Below are 24,717 nucleotides of genomic sequence, written 5' to 3'. Positions count from 1 at the left end.
TTCAATGGGTCCGCAAAAAAAAAAACAACGGAACACATACAGAAATGCATCCGAATGTCTTCCTTATCCGTTCTTGCGGAACATCTATTGAAAATTTTATGCCCAGCCCAATTTTTTCTATGTAATTACTGTATACGGAAAAACGGAACAGAAACGGTAACATAACGGAAACAACTGAACAACGGATCCGTGAAAAAAAAGACAGCAAAACACTGAAAAAGCCATATGGTCGTGTGAAAGAGGCCTTAGGATGATCAGCTTACTTTTCCACTCTGGATTTAACCAGTGGGTACTGGCAGGTACCCATGGCTCCTGAAGATCATGAAAAAACTGCATTTAATACCACTATGGGCCTATTTAACTACATGCTCTTTGGGCTTTGGAATGCACCTGGAACTTTCCAGACTAATGGAACGCTGTTTAGGCCACAAGAACTTTGAAACGGTCATGCTATACTTGGATGATGTTATCATCTACTCTGAATCCTATGAAGACCACTTAAAACATCTTCCAAAAGTTTTTCAGGTCCTTATCAAGCACAGACTTAAGATCAAACCCTCTAAGTGCTACCTACTGAAACCAGAAGTCAAGTAGCTGGGACATATTGTCAGTTCTGAAGGTGTCAAGTCACAATCCAGAGAAGATAGCTGCAGTCCAGTTTTGGCCCACTCCTACCACAGTAAAAGAGATGAGAAGTTTTCTTAGTTTTGCAGGATACTACAGACGCTTCATCCCTCACTTTGCCTAGATTGCTGAACCGATACAAGAACTCCTGAGAGGTCATCCCAAGAAGTACCAGAAAGCCCAGATAACAATCGAATGGAATGAAGACAGAGAAATCGCTTTCCAACTCCTGAAGAAGTTGACTAAACCACCTGTCTTAGGCTATCCAGATTACCAATAGTGTTGAGCACGAATATTCGAATTAAGAATATTTATCTTGATTATCGCAACTTTGAGAATTCGCAAATATTTCGAATATAGTGCTATGTATTCGCTATATCAAATAGTCAACATTTTTTAACACCTGAAGACATGATTCCGCCCTGCTTCTTGCTTGTGGGCCAATGAGTCATTGGCCCACAAGCAACTTAAGCAGGGAGGAATCATATTTTCAGATGTTAGAAAATGACGATATATATTGATATTCAATATAGTGCTATATATTAGTTTTTTAGAATATTCGTCATATTTTTTCCTTCTTAAGTCATGATTCCCTCCTGATTAAGTTTCTTGTGGGCCAATGACTTATTGGCCCACAAGCAAGGAGAAATCATGTGTTCAGATTGAAAAAATGACGAATATTCTAAAAACTAATATATAGCACTATATTCTAAATAGTACTATATATTAGTTTTTTTAGAATATTCGTCATTTTTTTCCCATCTGAAGTCATTAATCCTTCCATGCTTAAATTGCTTGTGGGACAATGACTGTTTACATTAGATGGAAAAAAATTACAAATAGTCTAAAAAACTAATATATAGCACTATATTGTATAGTGTTATATATTCGTTTTTGACCCACTTCGCATTACGCAATTTTTACATTGCAGATTTTTCGCAATCGCAAAATAATCTCGAATACGAATATTCTACCACATATTCGTGAAATATCGCGAATTTGAATATGGGACCTGCCGCTCATCACTTATTAACAACAGCCATTCCATCTCTACACGATGTTAGTAAGAAAGGCCTGAGAGCTGTCCTGTCTCAACTGCAAGAAGAAAAGGAGAGAGTAATTGCTTATGCCAGCAGATCTCTTAAAGGGTTTCTGTCACCTGAAAAATGTGTATTAAGCTGGCTGACATTAGCTGCCACAGTTATTGAGAAAAACAAACTTTTATAATATGCTAATTAGCCTCTAGGAGCAGGAAGGGGGGGGGGGCGATGTTCTGCAACCATTATGCTTTCTGCCCATACTCATTCCCTGTGAGCCTCCTGAGAAGTTTCCTTTTTGTTTACTATCCTGGTCTTTAGTGTCCGCTGTGCCAGATCAGAGGCCTCAGATCCCCAGTTACAAGAGAAACTACGGCCCTTGTCACCCATACTATATTGTGATTTTCCTGATGTGTATGCCTAACCCAATTCTCTTGCAGCCAAAGAAGAGAAAACACAAGAATGGGGTAATGGTACTGTGTATATACACATGCATGCTCTTTTTATATTTTTCTGGTGACGCATCATCAAGGAAAGAGTGCACCGAGGGCGGCTTACATTAAAGTAGGAGGGGATGCAGTGTCCTGAAACACACTGCTTAATATTGTGATTGTGTTTCATGCAAAACGTAACGTGCCAGAGGCCCAAGGCAGACCTCCGGGACGTCAAGCAAACAGGACACAGGCAAAACAGACCAAGCACATGACAGTAAGCAGGATAGGCAATAGTGGTTCCACTACCACAGAACCAAGTGCACCGGCAGACTAGAGGCAAAATCCAGAGGGCGAGGAACCAGCGAGTCCCGTTCTTCACAGAGCCCCTGGTGGTGGGGATGAACTGGGCCAAGGGCTCACTGGTTGCACTTCCAGGAAGGGCCCGGTACACTTGGCCCCTACCTGCAAAGAACCACGCTGGTGCAAGCACCAGCGGAAACAGACAACACCAAAACTGGAACCCATACAAACACAGCACATGGATCAGACAAGACAAACGGGAACAGCACAGAAGCAGGTGCCTGGACCCCAAGTGGAATGGAAGCATGGCGGTCTCAGGCAGAGCTGCACACAGACTAGAGATCCTCCCTCCGGAGAACCCAGGGGCCCTTTCACAAAGGGGCCCTTTCACAAAAGGTAGGACAAACACAGGAACAGAAGTAGTAAGGCACTGCAAGACAGATATGGAACAGACTAGAACAGGAGCGGTAGGCACTGCCAGGCTGAACAAGGAACAGGCAGGATCAGAAGCAGTTTAGCACTGCCGGGCTGAACAAGGAACAGGCAGGATCAGAAGCAGTTTAGCACTGCCGGGCTGAACAAGGAACAGGCAGGATCAGAAGCAGTTTAGCACTGCCAGGCTGAACAAGGAACAGGCAGGATCAGAAGCAGTTTAGCACTGCCAGGCTGAACAAGGAACAGGCAGGATCAGAAGCAGTTTAGCACTGCCAGGCTGAACAAGGAACAGGCAGGATCAGAAGCAGTTTAGCACTGCCGGGCTGAACAAGGAACAGGCAGGATCAGAAGCAGTTTAGCACTGCCGGGCTGAACAAGGAACAGGCAGGATCAGAAGCAGTTTAGCACTGCCAGGCTGAACAAGGAACAGGCAGGATCAGAAGCAGTTTAGCACTGCCAGGCTGAACAAGGAACAGGCAGGATCAGAAGCAGTTTAGCACTGCTGGTGCTGCCCTTCCATTCACTGCACGCCGGCCCAGGGAGCTCTACAGAACTGTTAGTAAAAAACTACTACCCTCATCGGACCACCATAACTCACACATATTGCCCCTGCTGCCTAGTTGCTACAATTAGGGCTCCTCAAAATTTGTTAAAAAAAACAACAAAAAATACAAAATATGTGAATAAGAAACTGACGAATAAAAAACCAACTTCAGCCTCGTCTCCTGTATCAGCTTCGTAATCCTAGGGAAGGGGGGGGGGGGGGGTGATCCTCTTCTTGTAGAGCGACACGTTTTTATCCAGTCGTCTTTTAGCGACTTTTTTTCAATAAAGTTTGAATTTTATATGTTTTGGGCGTTAGATTTATTCATCTCTCTATTGTGTCTATGGATATCAGAAAGAAGTCAGTGGAATTCATCTTTATAGTAACTTTTTATATGTTTTACCCTGTTCCAGCCCCTGTCTCTGAGATCTCCAGGATATGTCTTTTATATAACACCCCATGCTCCAGTCCACGTCTCTGAGATCTCCTAGATATGTCTTCTATATAACGCCCCCTGCTCCAGTCCACATCTCTGAGATCTCCTGGATTTGTCTTCTATATAACATCCCCTGCTCCAGTCCACGTCTCTGAGATCTCCAGAATATGTCTTCTATATAACACCCCCCCCCTCCAGTTAGAGTTGTTGCGATACCAAAATTTCTATTCGATTTCGATACCGTATAAGTAAGTATTGCAATACTCGATACCATTCGATACCACGCGAAAAAAATAAAACAAAAAAGCCATGTGCATTCCGCATTTGAAAAAAAAAAAATTGCGAATCGCGCAGATTTTTTTTTATATTTTAATAGTTTGGACTTTTCGGACGTGGTGATGTTTATTTATTTATTGTTTATATATTTTATATGTAAAATTGGAAAAGGGGGTGATTTATACTTAATATTTTGGTGTGTTTTTTTAAACTTTTTTTTTTTTGGGTGAATAGGACCTCACACTCTCCTTGCTCCCCTGGGCTTTGTGCAGAGTTGTTACGATAACAAATTTTGGATCCGGTTTCGATGCCATGAAAAAGTATTGCGATACTCGATACCATGCGAAAAAAATAAACCAAAAAAGCCATGTGCATTCTGCATTTTAAAAAAATTGCGAATGACCCTTTTTTTTCATTTATTTTTTCTGTTCCGGCGTTCACCGCATAGATTTTTTTTATATTTTAATAGTTTGGAATTTTCTGATGTGGCGATATGTGATGTTTATTATTTATACATTTTATATGTGAAATTGGGAAAGGGGGTGATTCATACTTAATATTTAGGTGTTTTTTAAAAAAAAGTTTTTTATTTATTTATTTTTTACACTTTTTATTTAGACTGATTTGACTTTCTCCCCCTTAGGGGCTAGAACCTGTGATTTTTTTCATCCCTTGTCCTATTCACCCTGATAGAGCTCTATCCGGGTGAATAGGACCTCACACTGTCCCTGCGGATAGTGCACACAGCATCAGGGATGTTACCATGGCAGCCAGGGCTTCAGTAGCATCCTGGCTGCCATGGTAACCAATCGGAGCCCCAGGATTACATTGCTGGGGCTCTGATCAGAAAATGCAACTGCACCACCAATGAGGGGGAGGGGAGAGGACCCTGTGGCCACTGCCACCAATGATTTTACTACTGGGGGGGTTGAGAGGGGCTGGCGCACTGTGCCACCAATGATTTTAATGGGGTGGGGGGGTTGAGGGGGGAAGGAGGGCGCACTGCGCCACAAATGATAATTACACCTTAATACAGGAGGCGGGTACTGGCAGATCAGCGGCAGTTAACCCCTCAAGTGCCGCACCTTAGGGGTTAACTGCCGCTGATCGCAGCTCCCTGTCAGGGGCAGGGTGCCGGCTATGCGATTCTGCTGCCGGCACCCACCTCCTGTATTATGTGTTAAAGACTACTTTTCCTGGGTCCAGACTTTAAGTATTAGGCTACACAGAGCGGCGCCCAGAGATGTCCCAGCACTTACTATTAGTCCTGGGCGCCGCTCCGTTCGCCCGCAGTGCCCCATTACTGTCTCCTCTCCTGCTCCATATGCTAATTACTATCGGAGCAATGTGGAGGAGACCATCAGCTTCTCTAGTGGGCGTTCCTTCTCCCCTGGCTGTAGCGCTGTCCAATCGCAGCGCAGGGAGAAGGAACGCCTGCTAGAGAAGCTGATGTCTGCTCCCCATTGCTCCGATAATAATTAGCATGTGGAGCAGGAGAGGAGAAGGTAGCTCTGTGTAGGAAAAGTCGTATCATTGGTGGCACAGTGCGCCCGCCCCTCTCTTCTCATTGGTGGACAGCTTCCTTCTCTCCTGTGCTGCTGAGAGGACATGAGCGCACTGACAGCAGCGCGTTCATGTTCAGAGATACTAGACTGCGCAGCAGCGCAGCCCAGTATAGAAAAATGGAAATCCCGGTATCGTATCGAAACCGGGACAAAAGTATCGATTGGGTATCGAAATTTCGATACCCGCAACAACCCTAGAGCCGACTATGGAAGCCAGGACTTCCTGGCTGCCATGGTAACTGATCGGAGCCCCAGGATTACACAGCTGGGGCTCCAATCAGAAGCTGCCACTGCCACCAATGAGGAGGAGGGGAGGGGACCCTGTGGCCACTGCCACCAATGATTATAATACTGGGGGGTTGAGGGGGGGGCAGGGGGCACTGCGCCACCGATGATAATTAACCCTTAATACAGGAGGCGGGTACTGGCAGCAGATCAGCGGCATTTAACCCTTCAGGTGCCGCACATGAGGGGTTAACTGCTGCCGCTGATCACAGCTCCCTGTCAGAGGCAGGATGTCGGCTATGCGATTCTGCTGCCGGCACCTGCCTCCTGTATTAAAAGTTAAAGACGACCTTATATGGGTTCGGACTTTTTTAAGTATTAGGCTACACAGAGCGGCGCCCAGGGATGTCCAAGCACTTACTATTAATCCTGGGCGCTGCTCTATTCGCCCGCTGTGCGCCTGTGCCCCATTACCGTCTCCTGCAGTCCTGCTCCATATGCTTATTACTATAGGAGCAATAGGGAGAAGACAGCAGCTTCTCTAGTGGGCGTTTCTTCTCCCTGCGCTGCGATTGGATAGTGCTACAGCCAGGGAGAAGGAACGCCCACTAGAGAAGCTGATGTCTCCTCCCCATTGCTCCGATAGTAATTAGCATATGGAGCAGGACTGCAGGAGACGGTAATGAGGCACAGGCGCACAGCGGGCGAAAGGAGCAGCGCCCGGGAAAAATAGTAAGTGCAGGGACATCTCTGGGCGCCGCTCTGTGTAGCCTAATACTTAAAGTCCGAACCCATGAAAAGTACTATCATTGGTGGCGCAGTGCGCCCTCCCCTCTCTCCCCATTAGTGGCAGCGGCAGAAGCAGCACAGGGGGAGGGAGATATTTCTTCCTTTTCCCCTGTGCTGCTGAGGGAACATGAGTGCGCTGACAGCAGCGCGCTCATGTTCAGAGATACTAGACTGCGCAGCAGCGCAGCCCAGTATAAAAAAAATGGAAATCCCGGTATCGTATCGATACCGGGACAAAAGTATAGATTGGGTATCAAAATTTCGATACCCACAACAACCCTACCTCCAGTCCACGTCTCTGAGATCTCCTGTATATGTCTTCTATATAACGCCCCCTCCTCCAGTCCACGTCTCTGAGATCTCCTGGATATGTCTTCTATATATCGCCCCCTGGTCCAGTCCACGTCTCTGAAATCTCCTGGATATGTCTTCTATATAACGCCCCCTCCTCCAGTCCACGTCTCTGAGATCTCCTGGATATGTCTTCTATATAACGCCCCCTCCTCCAGTCCACGTCTCTGAGATCTCCTGGATATGTCTTCTATATAACGTCCCCTCCTCCAGTCCACGTCTCTGATATCTCCTGGATATGTCTTCTATACATTGAGTGCAGAATTATTAGGCAAATGAGTATTTTGACCACATCATCCTCTTTATGCATGTTGTCTTACTCCAAGCTGTATAGGCTCGAAAGCCTACTACCAATTAAGCATATTAGGTGATGTGCATCTCTGTAATGAGAAGGGGTGTGGTCTAATGACATCAACACCCTATATCAGGTGTGCATAATTATTAGGCAACTTCCTTTCCTTTGGCAAAATGGGTCAAAAGAAGGACTTGACAGGCTCAGAAAAGTCAAAAATAGTGAGATATCTTGCAGAGGGATGCAGCACTCTTAAAATTGCAAAGCTTCTGAAGCGTGATCATCGAACAATCAAGCGTTTCATTCAAAATAGTCAACAGGGTCGCAAGAAGCGTGTGGAAAAACCAAGGCGCAAAATAACTGCCCATGAACTGAGAAAAGTCAAGCGTGCAGCTGCCAAGATGCCACTTGCCACCAGTTTGGCCATATTTCAGAGCTGCAACATCACTGGAGTGCCCAAAAGCACAAGGTGTGCAATACTCAGAGACATGGCCAAGGTAAGAAAGGCTGAAAGACGACCACCACTGAACAAGACACACAAGCTGAAACGTCAAGACTGGGCCAAGAAATATCTCAAGACTGATTTTTCTAAGGTTTTATGGACTGATGAAATGAGAGTGAGTCTTGATGGGCCAGATGGATGGGCCCGTGGCTGGATTGGTAAAGGGCAGAGAGCTCCAGTCCGACTCAGACACCAGCAAGGTGGAGGTGGAGTACTGGTTTGGGCTGGTATCATCAAAGATGAGCTTGTGGGGCCTTTTCGGGTTGAGGATGGAGTCAAGCTCAACTCCCAGTCCTACTGCCAGTTTCTGGAAGACACTTTCTTCAAGCAGTGGTACAGGAAGAAGTCTGCATCCTTCAAGAAAAACATGATTTTCATGCAGGACAATGCTCCATCACACGCGTCCAAGTACTTCACAGCGTGGCTGGCAAGAAAGGGTATAAAATAAGAAAATCTAATGACATGGCCTCCTTGTTCACCTGATCTGAACCCCATTGAGAACCTGTGGTCCATCATCAAATGTGAGATTTACAAGGAGGGAAAACAGTACACCTCTCTGAACAGTGTCTGGGAGGCTGTGGTTGCTGCTGCACGCAATGTTGATGGTGAACAGATCAAAACACTGACAGAATCCATGGATGGCAGGCTTTTGAGTGTCCTTGCAAAGAAAGGTGGCTATATTGGTCACTGATTTGTTTTTGTTTTGTTTTTGAATGTCAGAAATGTATATTTGTGAATGTTGAGATGTTATATTGGTTTCACTGGTAAAAATAAATAATTGAAATGGGTATATATTTGTTTTTTGTTAAGTTGCCTAATAATTATGCACAGTAATAGTCACCTGCACACACAGATATCCCCCTAAAATAGCTAAAACTAAAAACAAACTAAAAACTACTTCCAAAAATATTCAGCTTTGATATTAATGAGTTTTTTGGGTTCATTGAGAACATGGTTGTTGTTTAATAATAAAATTAATTATCACGGTCGGCGTGACTATCACATACGTGACGCAGAGGGAGGGAACAAGGAAGGCCCTGCCCAAGTGAGAGGGAAGGTGGTGACCCCTGACTCACCTAGCGGCTGGCACCTGGCTGCCCTGACGTCCCTAGACGGGTTCCTCACCCGTACGCCGATCACGTGCCTAAAGCCCTGGCTTTCCCTAAGCTGAGCCCTAGATAGTGAACAGGGCGGTGGGAACACTAGTCCGCACCACTAGCTCTAAAGGAAAACACCAAGGGAAGGACAGACAATACAAACTCAACATATAATCCCAGGTGGGCGACAACAGGAGACAACAAGAAGCCCAACAGGGATCCGGAGGGTAGCACTCTGGAACGACAACCAGGATTCACAACTCCAGTGGGTCAGTATAGATGTCCAGGCAGGAAGCTCTATAACTGGCAACTAGAAAAGTGTGAGGGGAGAATATAAGGAGGTTGGGAGTGGCAGACAAGAAACAGCTGAGGAGGAGAAGCTACGGATCCCTGATTGAGACAAAAAGGATAGCAAGGCAAACACAGAAAACAATCACTAAGAAACAACGTGATCTTGAGATATAGAGCGCGCAGCCACCCGCTGCGACCTCCTGACCCCGGGTATAACGGAGTCAGACGTGGCTCTTGATACCCTCGTGACAGTACCCCCCCTTTCACGAGGGGCCTCCGGACACTCAGGACCAGGTCTCTCCGGATGAGAGGTATGGAAAGCCTGAATTAACCTGTTGGCGTTTACCTCTGACGCTGGAACCCACATTCTTTCCTCGGGACCGTAACCCCTCCAATGCACCAGATACTGAAGAGAGCGGCGGACCCGACGAGAATCAACAATTCTGGCTATTTGAAACTCCAGATTACCATCCACAATAACAGGAGGAGGTGGCAGTGGTGATGGTTCTAGAGGTGGAACATACTTCTTGAGTAACGATTTATGGAAGACGTTATGGATCTTAAAAGTCTGAGGTAGCTCCAGGCGAAAAGCCACAGGGTTAATAACGGCTACTATTTTATAAGGACCAATGAACCTAGGGCCCAGTTTCCATGAAGGAACCTTCAACTTAATATTCCTAGTAGACAACCACACAGTCATTCACTCCTAGGTCCGGACCTGGCGACCGTTTCTTATCGGCCATGCATTTATATTTACCACTCATCTTTTTCAAGTTAACTTGCACCTTCTGCCATACCGATGAAAGAGATGAAGAAAACCTTTCTTCTTCGGGAACCCCAGAAGACCCCCCCTCTTTGAAAGTACAAAATTGGGGATAAAAACCGTATGCACCAAGGAATGGTGACTTGCCAGTGGACTCCTGATAATGATTATTTATGGCAAACTCAGCTAACGGTAAATATGATGACCACAACTCTTGGTTTTCAGACACAAAACACCTTAAATATGTTTCTAGGTTTTGGTTGGTACGCTCAGTCTGTCCATTCGACTGAGGATGGAAAGCTGAGGAAAAGGACAAGTGTACCCCCAAACGGGAACAAAAAGCTTTCCAAAACTTAGAAATAAACTGGGTTCCCCGATCCGAAACCACATCGGAAGGGACCCCGTGAAGCTTCACGATTTCACTGATAAACACCTGAGCAAGAGTTTTAGCATTAGGAAGTGCGGGTAGCGCGATAAAGTGTACCATTTTGCTAAACCTGTCTACTACTACCAAAATAACTGTTTTACCCGCAGACAACGGTAAGTCAGTGATGAAATCCATTGACAGATGTGTCCATGGCCTATTGGGGATAAAAAGTGGCAATAAAGACCCTGCTGGACGTGTATGAGAGACTTTCGCGCGTGCACAAGTAGAGCAAGTAGACACGAAATCCATTACATCCTGACGCAACCTTGGCCACCAAAAACGACGAGATAATAGCTCCAAGGTTGCTTTACTACCCGGGTGCCCAGCAAGTGCCGAATTATGATGTTCTTTTAATAATTCAAGACGCAGGTTTAACGGTACAAACAATTTCTCTGAGGGACAAGAGGCCGGGGCGTCCCCCTGGGCCTCTAACACCTTTCCCTCTAGAACAGAGTGTACAGCAGAGACAACCACTCCTCTTTGTAAAATAGGTACCGGATCACTAACATTACCCCCTCCAGGGAAACTACGAGATAACGCGTCTGCCTTGGTATTTTTTGCCCCAGGACGATAGGTGATTACAAAGTTAAATCTGGTAAAGAATAGCGACCACCTAGCTTGTCTAGGGGTGAGACGCTTAGCCGATTCTAGGTACAGAAGGTTTTTGTGATCCGTAATCACCGTGACGGGGTGGATTGCTCCCTCTAAGAAGTGACGCCACTCTTCAAGCGCCAGTTTAATCGCCAACAGTTCCCTATTTCCAACATCATAGTTCTTCTCTGCAGAAGATAATTTTTTGGAAAAGAAAGCGCAAGGGCGCCATTTGCCAGGAGACGGACCCTGAGACAATACAGCCCCCACTCCCACCTCTGATGCATCTACCTCAACAATAAAAGGCTGGGAGACATCAGGTTGAATTAGAACAGGTGCCGAGGTAAACCTCTCTTTTAGAGAGGAAAATGCATTTTTAGCGGCGTCAGACCATTTGGAAAAATCAGTCCCCTTCCTAGTCATGTCGGTAAGGGGTTTAACGATCACTGAATAATTTTTAATGAACTTTCTATAGAAATTTGCGAAACCCAAAAACCGTTGTAGGGCTTTAAGGTTCTCAGGAAGATCCCAATCTAAAATTGCCTGGACCTTCCCAGGATCCATACGAAAACCTGAAGCAGATAATAGATATCCCAGGAACTGTATTTCCTGAACGGCGAAGACACATTTTTCAATTTTCGCATATAATTTATTCGTCCGTAGGACCTGCAGTACTTGCCTGACATGCACCTCATGTGTTTTCAGATCAGCCGAATATATTAAAATATCATCTAGGTATATGACTACAAACCTGCCGATGAGATGACTAAAAATATCATTAACGAAATGTTGGAAGACAGCGCGGGCATTGGTCAGACCAAAAGGCATAACTAGATTTTCATAATGCCCCTCAGGGGTGTTAAAAGCTGTCTTCCACTCATCCCCTTCCCTGATACGAATCAGATTGTAGGCCCCCTTAAGATCAAGTTTGGAGAACCACCTAGCACCCGCAATCTGATTAAAAAGGTCAGGAATGAGAGGAAGAGGGTATGGGTCTCGGACGGTTATCTGGTTTAGCTCACGGAAATCTAGGCAAGGACGCAGGCCCCCATCTTTCTTTTTAACAAAGAAAAACCCTGCAGCCACGGGTGAAGAAGAGGGTCTGATGTGTCCCTTAGCCAGACTCTCGGAGATATAATCTTTCATGGCTTGTCTCTCGGGACCCGAAAGATTATACAACCTGGACTTGGGTAATTTTGCACCGGGAATCAGGTTAACCGGGCAATCATAAGGACGATGAGGTGGTAACTTCTGACAACCCTTTTCAGAAAAAACGTCCTCAAAGTCCGAAATAAATGTAGGTAGGGAAGCTATGGAGGCGATTAAGCAATTGTTATTTAAGCAATTCTCTCTGCAATGCTCACTCCACTCCAATATCTCCCTGGCCTGCCAATCCACCACTGGATTGTGCGCTACCAACCAGGGAAGACCCAATACCACAGGAGAGGGAAGGCCCTCCAGAACGTAACATGAAAGACACTCATTATGGTGGTCCCCTACCCGAAGGTGTAAATTATGAACAATGTGGGTGAGGTTTCTCTGAGACAGAGGAGCCGAATCTATAGCGAATACGGGAATAGGTCTCTGCAGCGTGCAGAGAGACAAACCCATAGTGCGGGCAAAATGGGCATCTATCAAATATACCCCGCTCCACTGTCTAGAAAAAAAGAAATAGACTCCGTCTTAACACCAAAAACAATAACCGCTGGTAACACAAATTGAGATGTTCGTATGGAGGAAACGTATACCCCCCGGCTGACATCCTCCGCACAGCCTGGGGTTAGTAGTTTTCCGACGGTCTTTTGTTTTTGAGAAAGGAGGGACAGACATTAATGAAATGAAAAAAAAAAATAGGAAGTTTGAGTCAGCACAACCTGCCTGCAGGTGCAGATCACTATGGCGAAATACATACACAAACGGAAAATGCAAATGTGATCGCACACTACATCCAGCACTCTGCCCTCCATGCTGGATGAGACATTGGTTTATATTTTGGCCAAAGCATAGTAAGCCACTCACCGCGTCAAGGCTGTCTCATGAGTGGTCCCTAACTCTTGTTCCTACCTGTTCATGGGCCATGACAGCCACATAAAATCCAGGGAATGCAGGTCAGCATGCAAGCCAAGTACACTTTGCTTGTAACCCCGTCCGGTGCCATTACAGCTTTCATCGGATCCAGGGATGCAAGTACCAACATGCATGCTGAACCCACCATATACTTCTCCTGGAGCCAAATGGCTAATGGTAGGTTCTATACAAGCAGACTCAGTTTTATACTGACTTTAAAACCAGCCTCAAGGACAGATTAACTGGTCAGGTGTGCAATGACTCCAAGGAGATCGCCACGCCTCCAATATATGCTACAAAGAAAAAGAAAAAAATAGGAAGTTTGAGTCAGCACAACCTGCCTGCAGGTGCACATCACTATGGCGAAATACATACACAAACGGAAAATGCAAATGTGATCGCACACTACATCCAGCACTCTGCCCTCCATGCTGGATGAGACATTGGTTTATATTTTGGCCAAAGCATAGTAAGCCACTCACCGCGTCAAGGCTGTCTCATGAGTGGTCCCTAACTCTTGTTCCTACCTGTTCATGGGCCATGACAGCCACATAAAATCCAGGGAATGCAGGTCAGCATGCAAGCCAAGTACACTTTGCTTGTAACCCCGTCCGGTGCCATTACAGCTTTCATCGGATCCAGGGATGCAAGTACCAACATGCATGCTGAACCCACCATATACTTCTCCTGGAGCCAAATGGCTAATGGTAGGTTCTATACAAGCAGACTCAGTTTTATACTGACTTTAAAACCAGCCTCAAGGACAGATTAACTGGTCAGGTGTGCAATGACTCCAAGGAGATCGCCACGCCTCCAATATATGCTACAAAGAAAAAAAAAAAAATAGGAAGTTTGAATCAGCACAACCTGCCTGCAGGTGCACATCACTATGGCGAAATACATACACAAACGGAAAATGCAAATGTGATCGCACACTACATCCAGCACTCTGCCCTCCATGCTGGATGAGACATTGGTTTATATTTTGGCCAAAGCATAGTAAGCCACTCACCGCGTCAAGGCTGTCTCATGAGTGGTCCCTAACTCTTGTTCCTACCTGTTCATGGGCCATGACAGCCACATAAAATCCAGGGAATGCAGGTCAGCATGCAAGCCAAGTACACTTTGCTTGTAACCCCGTCCGGTGCCATTACAGCTTTCATCGGATCCAGGGATGCAAGTACCAACATGCATGCTGAACCCACCATATACTTCTCCTGGAGAAGTATATGGTGGGTTCAGCATGCATGTTGGTACTTGCATCCCTGGATCCGATGAAAGCTGTAATGGCACCGGACGGGGTTACAAGCAAAGTGTACTTGGCTTGCATGCTGACCTGCATTCCCTGGATTTTATGTGGCTGTCATGGCCCATGAACAGGTAGGAACAAGAGTTAGGGACCACTCATGAGACAGCCTTGACGCGGTGAGTGGCTTACTATGCTTTGGCCAAAATATAAACCAATGTCTCATCCATTAATGAAATGACCCTTCCCCCCACAGAAAAAACAAGCCCCCCCCCCTGCGGCAAACCTCAGGAGGACGGACCTGACGAGAAGTTCCGCCTAGCTGCATAGGCTCATCTAAGTCAGTACAGTCTAATTGTTGCTTGGGAGAGTTAACCAATTGCTCAGGAATTTTCGATCTCTCCCTAAGACGCCTATCTATTCTGATAGAGAGGGACATAACAGCATCAAGGGAAAGGGGGGTCTCATACAGCGCCAGTGCATCCTTAACCCTTTCAGATAACCCAGAGCAGAACTGACTCCTGAGAGCCGGGTCGTTCCACTGAGTATCCGTAGCCCACCTACGGAACTCTGAGCAATATTCCTCTGCTGACCGATCTCCCTGTAGGAGTCTCCGTAACTTCGACTCAGCCAGGGCGACTCGGTCAGGATCATCATATATGAGACCCAAAGCCCCAAAAAATCCCTCCACTGACCGGAGAGCCTGGGAACCAGGGGGTAACGAGAACGCCCAGGATTGTGGGTCCCCCTGAAGCAGGGAAATGACAATCCCTACCCGCTGTTCTTCATTACCTAAGGAGTAAGGGCGCAACTTAAAGTATAATTTGCAGGCCTCACGGAACGTCGCAAATTTGTCCCTTCCCCCAGAAAATCTGTCAGGAAGAACAACCTTGGGTTCTGTAACTACCTGGTTACCCATAGCAACCGCTGGGGGTGCGGTCTGCTGCATTTGCTGCTGTTGTTGGAGGACAGACGCCTTCAATCCTGCCACCTCCAAAGACAGGCCTTGAAGCTGTTTTGCCAAGGCAGCAATAGGATCCATATTGGATTCTAAGTAGAGAAAAAAAAATAAAAAAAAATTATTTTTTTTTCCCTCAAAAAGTAAAGGCCAGTTATAATATCACGGTCGGCGTGACTATCACATACGTGACGCAGAGGGAGGGAACAAGGAAGGCCCTGCCCAAGTGAGAGGGAAGGTGGTGACCCCTGACTCACCTAGCGGCTGGCACCTGGCTGCCCTGACGTCCCTAGACGGGTTCCTCACCCGTACGCCGATCACGTGCCTAAAGCCCTGGCTTTCCCTAAGCTGAGCCCTAGATAGTGAACAGGGCGGTGGGAACACTAGTCCGCACCACTAGCTCTAAAGGAAAACACCAAGGGAAAGACAGACAATACAAACTCAACATATAATCCCAGGTGGGCGACAACAGGAGACAACAAGAAGCCCAACAGGGATCCGGAGGGTAGCACTCTGGAACGACAACCAGGACTCACAACTCCAGCGGGTCAGTATAGATGTCCAGGCAGGAAGCTCTATAACTGGCAACTAGAGAAGTGTGAGGGGAGAATATAAGGAGGTTGGGAGTGGCAGACAAGAAACAGCTGAGGAGGAGAAGCTACGGATCCCTGATTGAGACAAAAAGGATAGCAAGGCAAACACAGAAAACAATCACTAAGAAACAACGTGATCTTTAGATATAGAGCGCGCAGCCACCCGCTGCGACCTCCTGACCCCGGGTATAACGGAGTCAGACGTGGCTCTTGATACCCTCGTGACATTAATCCTCAAAAATACAACTTGCCTAATAATTCTGCACTCCCTGTAACACGCCCCCAGCTCCAGTCCACGTCTCTGAGATCTCCTGGATATGTCTTCTATATAACGCCCCCTGCTCCAGTCCACATCTCTGAGATCTCCTGGATATGTCTTCTATATAACACCCCCTGTTCCAGTACACATCTCTGAGATCTCCTGGATATGTCTTCTATATAACGCCCCCTGTTCCAGCCCCTGTCTCTGAGATCTCCTGGATATGTCTTCTATATAACGCCCCCTGCTTCAGTCCACGTCTCTGAGATCTCCTGGATATGTCTTCTATATAACGCCCCCTGCTTCAGTCCACGTCTCTGAGATCTCCTGGATATGTCTTCTATATAACGCCCCCTGCTCCAGTCCACGTCTCTGAGATCTCCTGGATATGTCTTCTATATAGTGTCCCCTCCTCCAGTCCATGTCTCTGAGATCTCCTGAATATGTCTTCTATATAACGTCCCCTGCTCCAGTCCACGTCTCTGAGATCTCCTGGATATGTCTTCTATATAACACCCCCTGTTCCAGTACACATCTCTGAGATCTCCTGGATATGTCTTCTATATAACGCCCCCTGTTCCAGCCCCTGTCTCTGAGATCTCCTGGATATGTCTTCTATATAGTGTCCCCTCCTCCAGTCCACGTCTCTGAGATCTCCTGGATATGTCTTCTATATAACGCCCCCTCCTCCAGTCCACGTCTCTGAGATCTCCTGGATATGTCTTCTATATAACGCCCCCTGCTTCAGTCCACGTCTCTGAGATCTCCTGGATATGTCTTCTATATAACGCCCCCTCCTCCAGTCCATGTCTCTGAGATCTCCTGGATATGTCTTCTATATAACGCCCCCTCCTCCAGTCCACGTCTCTGAGATCTCCTGGATATGTCTTCTATATAACGCCCCCTCCTCCAGTCCACGTCTCTGAGATCTCCTGGATATGTCTTCTATATAACGCCCCCTGCTTCAGTCCACGTCTCTGAGATCTCCTGGATATGTCTTCTATATAACGCCCCCTCCTCCAGTCCATGTCTCTGAGATCTCCTGGATATGTCTTCTATATAACGCCCCCTCCTCCAGTCCACGTCTCTGAGATCTCCTGGATATGTCTTCTATATAACGCCCCCTCCTCCAGTCCACGTCTCTGAGATCTCCTGGATATGTCTTCTATATAACGCCCCCTGCTTCAGTCCACGTCTCTGAGATCTCCTGGATATGTCTTCTATATAACGCCCCCTGCTCCAGTCCACATCTCTGAGATCTCCTGGATATGTCTTCTATATAACATCCCCTCCTCCAGTCCACGTCTCTGAGATCTCCTGGATATGTCTTCTATATAACGTCCCCTGCTTCAGTCCACGTCTCTGATATATCCTGGATATGTCTTCTATATAACGCCCCCTGCTTCAGTCCACGTCTCTGAGATCTCCTGGATATGTCTTCTATATAACGCCCCCTGCTCCAGTCCACATCTCTGAGATCTCCTGGATATGTCTTCTATATAACGCCCCCTCCTCCAGTCCACGTCTCTGAGATCTCCTGGATATGTCTTCTATATAACGTCCCCTGCTCCAGTCCACGTCGCTGAGATCTCCTGGATATGTCTTCTATATAACGTCCCCTGCTCCAGTCCACGTCTCTGAGATCTCCTGGATGTCTTCTATATAACGCCCCCTCCTCCAGTACACATCTCTGAGATCTCCTGGATATGTCTTCTATTTAACGCCCCCTCCTCCAGTCCACGTCTCTGAGATCTCCTAGATATGTCTTCTATATAACGCCCCCTCCTCCAGTCCACGTCTCTGAGATCTCTTGGATATGTCTTCTATATAACGCCCCCTGGTCCAGGCTTTTGTTGCACGTCTTGGCAGCGTCTTGAAATGAAATGTATATTAGAATTAACCTCTTGTGATTTGTATTTTATTATTTGTAAGCTGGTGTCCTGCCCCAGAAGCTGCGTCTTTACTTCCTTCATGTTCTCTGGAATTTGTAGATTAGGCTGAGTTCACACTTCAGTTATTTGATCAGTTATTTCCATCAGTTATTGTGAGCCAAAACCTGGTGTGGGAGAAAAACACAGAACAAGTGCAGATCTTCCCATTACACCTGATCTCTGAGTAGCTTCACTACTGGTCTGGGCTGAATAACTGAAGGAAATAACTGAAGTGTGAACTTGGCCTTAAGGGCGGATGGAGCCTTATATGTGTGGATGTGATGAGTGTTCCACTTACCTGGGGGCAGGCGTGTCCTCCTCTGACAACCCTTCACTATGGAGCCTCCTGGGCTGTAATTTCTACCACCATGTACAGGAGTCGGGCTCCAGGATGTGCTGCAGGAGGAAGTACAGGACCTGTGATGATGTCATGTCCATGTGATCATGTGTGGGAGGAGTCAGGCTCCAGGCTGTGCTGCAGGAGAAGGTACAGGACCTGTGTGATGTCATACCCATGTGATCGTGTGTGGGAGGAGTCAGGTTGTGCAGTAGGACAAGGTACAGGACCTGTGATGATGTCTTGACCATGTGTGGGAGGAGTCAGGCTCCAGAAGTTACAGGACCTGTGATGATGTCATGACCATGTGATCAGGTGTGGGAGGAGTTAGGTTGTGCAGCAGAAGGTACAGGACCTGTGTGATTTCAAACCCATGTGATCGTGTGTGGGAGGAGTCATGCAGATCACATGACCAGGATTATCCGCTCCCTGTACACAGGTCTCTGGCTCTGCTGTACTGCTTGTAATCCCAGTCTGTATGTAGCAGAGCTGTAAACCTGTAACGTTTATGTAGATGAGCTGTATGTGTGTAATGTCTGTGTAGTTGAGCTGTATGTGTATACAACCAAGCCGTTTATGTGTAATATGCCTCTGAAGACTTGTATCAGTGTGTGCAGCAGAGCTGTGTATGTGTAATGTTCAGTTACTACAGCTGAGTCTTTGTCATGTCCATGTAGCAGAGCCGGCGATGTAATCTGCTGGTATCGGGGCTCTGTGTGTGCTCCGGAGATGTTTAGGGGTAACTCTGTCCCTTTTCTCCATATCAGTTATTAGAAATGATGTCAGCGATATCTTATGTCGGGGCAGATGAAGGATTTCCTCAGGGGGGGGGAGAATGTATTCTCTTCTGTTATTTCTAGTGTTAGCACATAAATGGCCGCGCTGTGTCTTATCGCTGGGGATTTTCTTTGTAGTTGATTTGAGCTTGTCTGCTGCTCCATTCCAATGGGGGAACATGGGCCCCGTTCTCATGACTAGCAGGGGCCCCCAGCGGATGGACCCCCACAATCAGTGGACAGGAGATAAGTTCCCTTTAATAGCGCCGCCCTGCGTCAGTACTTCATGACACTGGTAAAATGGAGACAAAAAATTTCATTTTTTTTATAAAAAAATACAAAATTTACCAAAAATTTGGAAAAATTTGAAAATTTCCAAGTTTCAATTTCTCTACTTCTATAATACATAGTAATACCTCCAAAAATAGTTATTACTTTACATTCCCCATATGTCTACTTCATGTTTGGATAATTTTGGGAATGATATTTTATTTTTTGGGGACGTTACAAGGCTTAGAAGTTTACAAGCATTTTTCAGAGAATTTCCAAAACCCATTTTTTAAGGACCAGTTCAGGTCTGAAGTCACTTTGTGAGGCTTAAATAATTAAAACCACCCAAAAAAGACCCCATTTTGGAAACTACACCCCTCAAGGTATTCAAAACTGATTTTAGAAACTTTGTTAACCATTTATGTGTTGGCAAATGGAGATGAAATTTCAGAATTTCAATTTTTTTGCAAATTTACAATTTTAATCCATTTTTTCCAGTAACAAAGCAAGGGTTAACAGCCAAACAAAACTCTTTATTTATGGCCCTGATTCTGTAGTTTACAGAAACACCCCATATGTGGTCGTAAACTGCTGTACGGGCACACGGCAGGGCTCAGAAGGAAAGGAACACCATATGGTTTCTGGAAGGCAGATTTTGCTGGATTGTTTTTAGACACCATGTCCCATTTTGGAAACTACGGGATAAGGTGGCAGTTTTGTTGGTACTATTTTAGGGTACATAGGATTTTTGGTTGCTCTATATTACACTTTTTGTGAGGCAAAGTAACAAAAAATAGAAATTCTGAAATTTCATCTCCATTTGCAAATAACTCTTGTGGAACACATAAATGGTTAACAAAGTTTGTAAAATCAGTTTTGAATACCTTGTGGGGTGTAGTTTCCAAAATGGGGTCATTTTTTGGAGTTTATACTCTAGGGGTGCATCGGGGGGGCTTCAAATGGGACATGGTGTCAAAAAACCAGTCCAGCAAAAACTGCCTTCCAAAAACCATACAGCGCTCCTTTCCTTCTGCGCCCTGCCGTGTGGCCATACAGCAGTTTACGACCACATATGGGGCATTTCTATAAACTAAAGAATCAGGGCAATAAATATTGAGTTTTGTTTGGCTGTTAACCCTTGCTTTGCTATGGGAAAAAATGAATTAAAATGGAAAATTTGCCAAAAAATAGCTGTTTTGGCACTGTTTTTATTTTTTTATTATTTACAACGTTCATCTGACAGGTTAGATCATGTGCTATTTTTATAGAGCAGGTTCTTACGGACGTGACGATACCTAATATGTATACTTTTTTATTTATTTAGGTTTTACACAATAATATCATTTTTGACACAAAAAAAAACATGTTTTAGTATCTCCATAGTCTGAGAGCCATAGTTTTTTCAGTTTTTTGGCGATTGTCTCAGGTTGGGTATCATTTTTGCGGGATGAGATGACGGTTAGATTGGTACTATTTTGGGGTGCATGACTTTTTGATCGCTTGCTATTACACTTTTTGTGATGTAAGGTAACAAAAAAATTGCTTTACATTCCGTTTTTTGTGTTCCGTTTTACGGAACCATTCATTTCAATGGATCCGCAAAAAAAAACAGAAGGTACTCCGTATGCTTTCCGTTTCTGTATTTCCATTCAAAGATAGAACTTGTCCTATTATTGTCCGCATAACGGACAAGGATAGTACTGTTCTATCAGGGGCCAGCTGTTTTTGTATTTTTTGCGGACCACAAAATAGTGAAAAGTCCATATGGTCGTGTGCAAGAGGCTTTAGTGTATCATTTGTTGGTTCTACTTCTTATCTCCCTCTCGGTGTTGGAGTTTCTTCTGGTTCAGTCCTAGGTCCTCTACTCTTCTCTCTCTACACAACCCTGATTCGACAGAATATCAGTAAATTTGGTTTTTAGTACAATCTCTATGTTGATGACACCCAACTATATACTTCATCCCCTGACAGCCCCCCTGCTGTACTCCAAAACACCAGTAATTGTCTGGCAGCTGTCTCTAACATCATGTCATCTCTCTATCTAAGGCTACATGCACACAAACGTTGTTTGTTTCCGTGTCCGTTCCGTTTTTTTTTGCGGATAGAATGCGGACCCATTCATTTCAATGGGTCCGCAAAAGAAATGCGGACGGCACATCATATGCTGTCCGCATCAGTATGTCAGTTTCGTAGCCTCGAGAAAAAAAAAATAGAACATGTCCTATTCTTGTCCGTTTTAGGCATTGTTACAATGGATCCGCGAAAAAAACAGATGTCATCCGTTTTTTTGGCACAAGGGTACAGGAGCATATTCGCAACATAAAAAAAGGCCTGGAGACCCATAGTGTACCCCTACATTTCAATAAATGTAATCAAAAGAATCCTAAAGGATTAAGGTTCACTGGTGTAGAACTAGTTAAAACACACTGGCGTGGGGGGGGGGGATGTACTTCTGTGCCAAAATCAACAAAAAAGAGGTGGAATGGATGTACAATTTGGGCACTTTACAACCTCACAGACTGAACATCGAGTGCGATTTAAAACTTTGCATCGTAGTCTGGTCTATCGTACATCCTCCACTTCTCTTACCTGTGACCAGGTAGGACCTGGGATGGGAGGAGTTCTTCCTAACTGGGATAGGATGAGAGGTGGATTGAAGGTATGACAAAGTAGTCCGGGGCTGACTAGTCTAGTCATGTTACAGAATAAATGAGGTGATTGAGCAGAGCTGCTGTGACCAGCTAGAAGGGGCCGCCCTGAGATAGAAGTGTGGAGGGGTATTGTACATCTCCACTTCTCTTACCTGTGACCAGGTAGGACCTGTGATGGGGGGAGTTCTTCCTAACTGGGATAGGATGAGAGGTGGATTGAAGGTCTGACTAGTTGAGTCATGTAATTATAGGAGCTTTTTCGCACTCCGTATACAGTCGTGGCCAAAAGTTTTGAGAATTACATAAATATTGGAAAAGTTGCTGCTTAAGTTTTTATAATAGCAATTTGCATATACTCCAGAATGTTATGAAGAGTGATCAGATGAATTGCATAGTCCTTCTTTGCCATGAAAATTTACTTAATCCCATTTCATTGCTGTCATTAAAGGACCCGCTGAGATCATTTCAGTAATCGTCTTGTTAACTCAGGTGAGAATGTTGACGAGCACAAGGCTGGAGATCATTATGTCAGGCTGATTGGGTTAAAATGGAAGACTTGACATGTTAAAAGGAGGGTGATTCTTGAAATCATTGTTCTTCCATTGTTAACCATGGTGACCTGCAAAGAAACGCGTGCAGCCATCATCGCGTTGCATAAAAATGGCTTCACAGGCAAGAATATTGTGGCTACTAAGATTGCACCTCAATCAACAATTTATAGGATCATCAAGAACTTCAAGGAAAGAGGTTCAATTCTTGTTAAGAAGGCTTCAGGGCATCCAAGAAAGTCCAGCAAGCGCCAGGATCGTCTCCTAAAGAGAATTCAGCTGCGGGATCGGAGTGCCACCAGTGCAGAGCTTGTTCAGGAATGGCAGCAGGCAGGTGTGAGCGCATCTGCATGCACAGTGAGGCGAAGACTTTTGGAAGATGGCCTGGTGTCAAGAAGGCCGGCAAAGAAGCCACTTCTCTCCAAAAAAAACATCAGGGACAGATTGATCTTCTGCAGAAAGTATGATGAAGGGACTGCTGAGGACTGGGGCAAAGTCATATTCTCCGATGAAGCCTCTTTCCGATTGATTGGGGCATCTGGAAAAAGGCTTGTCCAGAGAAGAAAAGGTGAGCGCTACCATCAGTCCTGTGTCATGCCAACAGTAAAGCATCCTGAGACCATTCATGTGTGGGGTTGCTTCTCATCCAAGGGAGTGGGCTCACTCACAATTTTGCCCAAAAACACAGCCATGAATAAAGAATGGCACCAAAACACCCTCCAACAGCAACTTCTTCCAACAATCCAACAACAGTTTGGTGAAGAACAATGCATTTTCCAGCACGATGGAGCACCGTGCCATAAGGCAAAAGTGATAACTAAGTGGCTCGGGGACCAAAACCTTGACATTTTGGGTCCATGGCCTGGAAACTCCCCAGATCTTAATCCCATTCAGAACTTGTGGTCAATCCTCAAGAGGCGGGTGGACAAACAAAAACCCACTAATTCTGACAAACTCCAAGAAGTGATCATGAAAGAATGGGTTGCTATCAGTCAGGAATTGGCCCAGAAGTTGATTGAGAGCATGCCCAGTCGAATTGCAGAGGTCCTGAAAAAGAAGGGCCAACACTGCAAATACTGACTCTTTGCATAAATGTCATGTAATTGTCGATAAAAGCCTTTGAAACGTATGAAGTGCGTGTAATTATATTTCACTACATCACAGAAACAACTGAAACAAAGATCTAAAAGCAGTTTAGCAGCAAACTTTGTAAAAACTAATATTTGTGTCATTCTCAAAACTTTTGGCCACGACTGTAGGTCTTGCTGTGTAAAGGGTTCCCACCCCAGCATACAATTAATTAAAGATCACAGCAGTTGAGCTTCAGTTGAAATGCTTTTATTTGTGCATTAGATAGACATGTGGCAGTTTCGTGTAAACGCTTTCGGCACATAGGCTTTCGTCAGACACTATGCCGCAGTCGGTAGCCCGGATAGAAGAAGGTGTTCACACCTGGTGAGATGGTGCATATAGCACTTTAGTTTGAGTCATGTGATAGAATAAATTAGGTGATTGAGCAGAGCCGCTGTGACCAGCTAGAAGGGGCCGCCCTGAGATAGAAGTGTGGAGGGGTATTGTACATCTCCACTTCTCTTACCTGTGACCAGGTAGGACCTGTGATGGGAGGAGTTCTTCCTAACTGGGATAGGATGAGAGGTGGATTGAAGGTCTGACTAGTTGAGTCATGTGATAGAATAAATGAGGCGATTGAGCAGAGCCGCTGTAACCAGCTAGAAGGGGCCGGCCTGAGATAGAAGTGTGGAGGGGTATTGAAAAAGAGGTGGGTTTAGATCTATTAGGATCGAGTACTAGAAAGATGGTTTTAGTCTTTTAAGTGTATTTTGATACTGTGAATCTGTTGACTTTTATTGAAATTATTTATACACTTCTTTTATGATAAATTTTGATGTATTTTTATATTGTAACAAAGGAGATGTGACCCTGAGTGGTGACGCAGGGAAAGGGTGTGCCTTTTAATGGTATTTAAGATTAGTTTCTGATGCTAAGATGTTCGCTCCTGACGAAGCGTGACAGTGAAACCCGGGTCGGGGGCTATACCGAAGTGTGCATACCATTGTATTATGCATTTTATCAAACATACT

At 45.4% G+C, this 24,717-nt stretch overlaps 1 protein-coding gene and 1 long non-coding RNA gene across 2 annotated transcripts in view; both read right to left on the bottom strand.

Moving 5' to 3' along the window:
* Nucleotides 1–18,421, bottom strand: part of LOC121003603 — a 42,144-nt gene extending 23,723 nt beyond the window's left edge. Inside the window, exon 1 of the long non-coding RNA XR_005779545.1 lies at nt 18,332–18,421. This is a non-coding gene — a long non-coding RNA (uncharacterized LOC121003603). The remainder of the gene's footprint in view (nt 1–18,331) is intronic.
* The window catches only part of LOC121003535 (gastrula zinc finger protein XlCGF26.1-like), a 1,829,815-nt gene that overhangs the window by 238,981 nt on the left and 1,566,117 nt on the right, over nt 1–24,717 (bottom strand). The window lies entirely within an intron of this gene.

The sequence above is a fragment of the Bufo bufo genome, chromosome 6 (assembly GCF_905171765.1).
Source record: "Bufo bufo chromosome 6, aBufBuf1.1, whole genome shotgun sequence".
Classification (NCBI taxonomy): Eukaryota; Metazoa; Chordata; class Amphibia; order Anura; family Bufonidae; genus Bufo; species Bufo bufo.
This window is presented reverse-complemented; position numbering and strand designations above follow the sequence as displayed.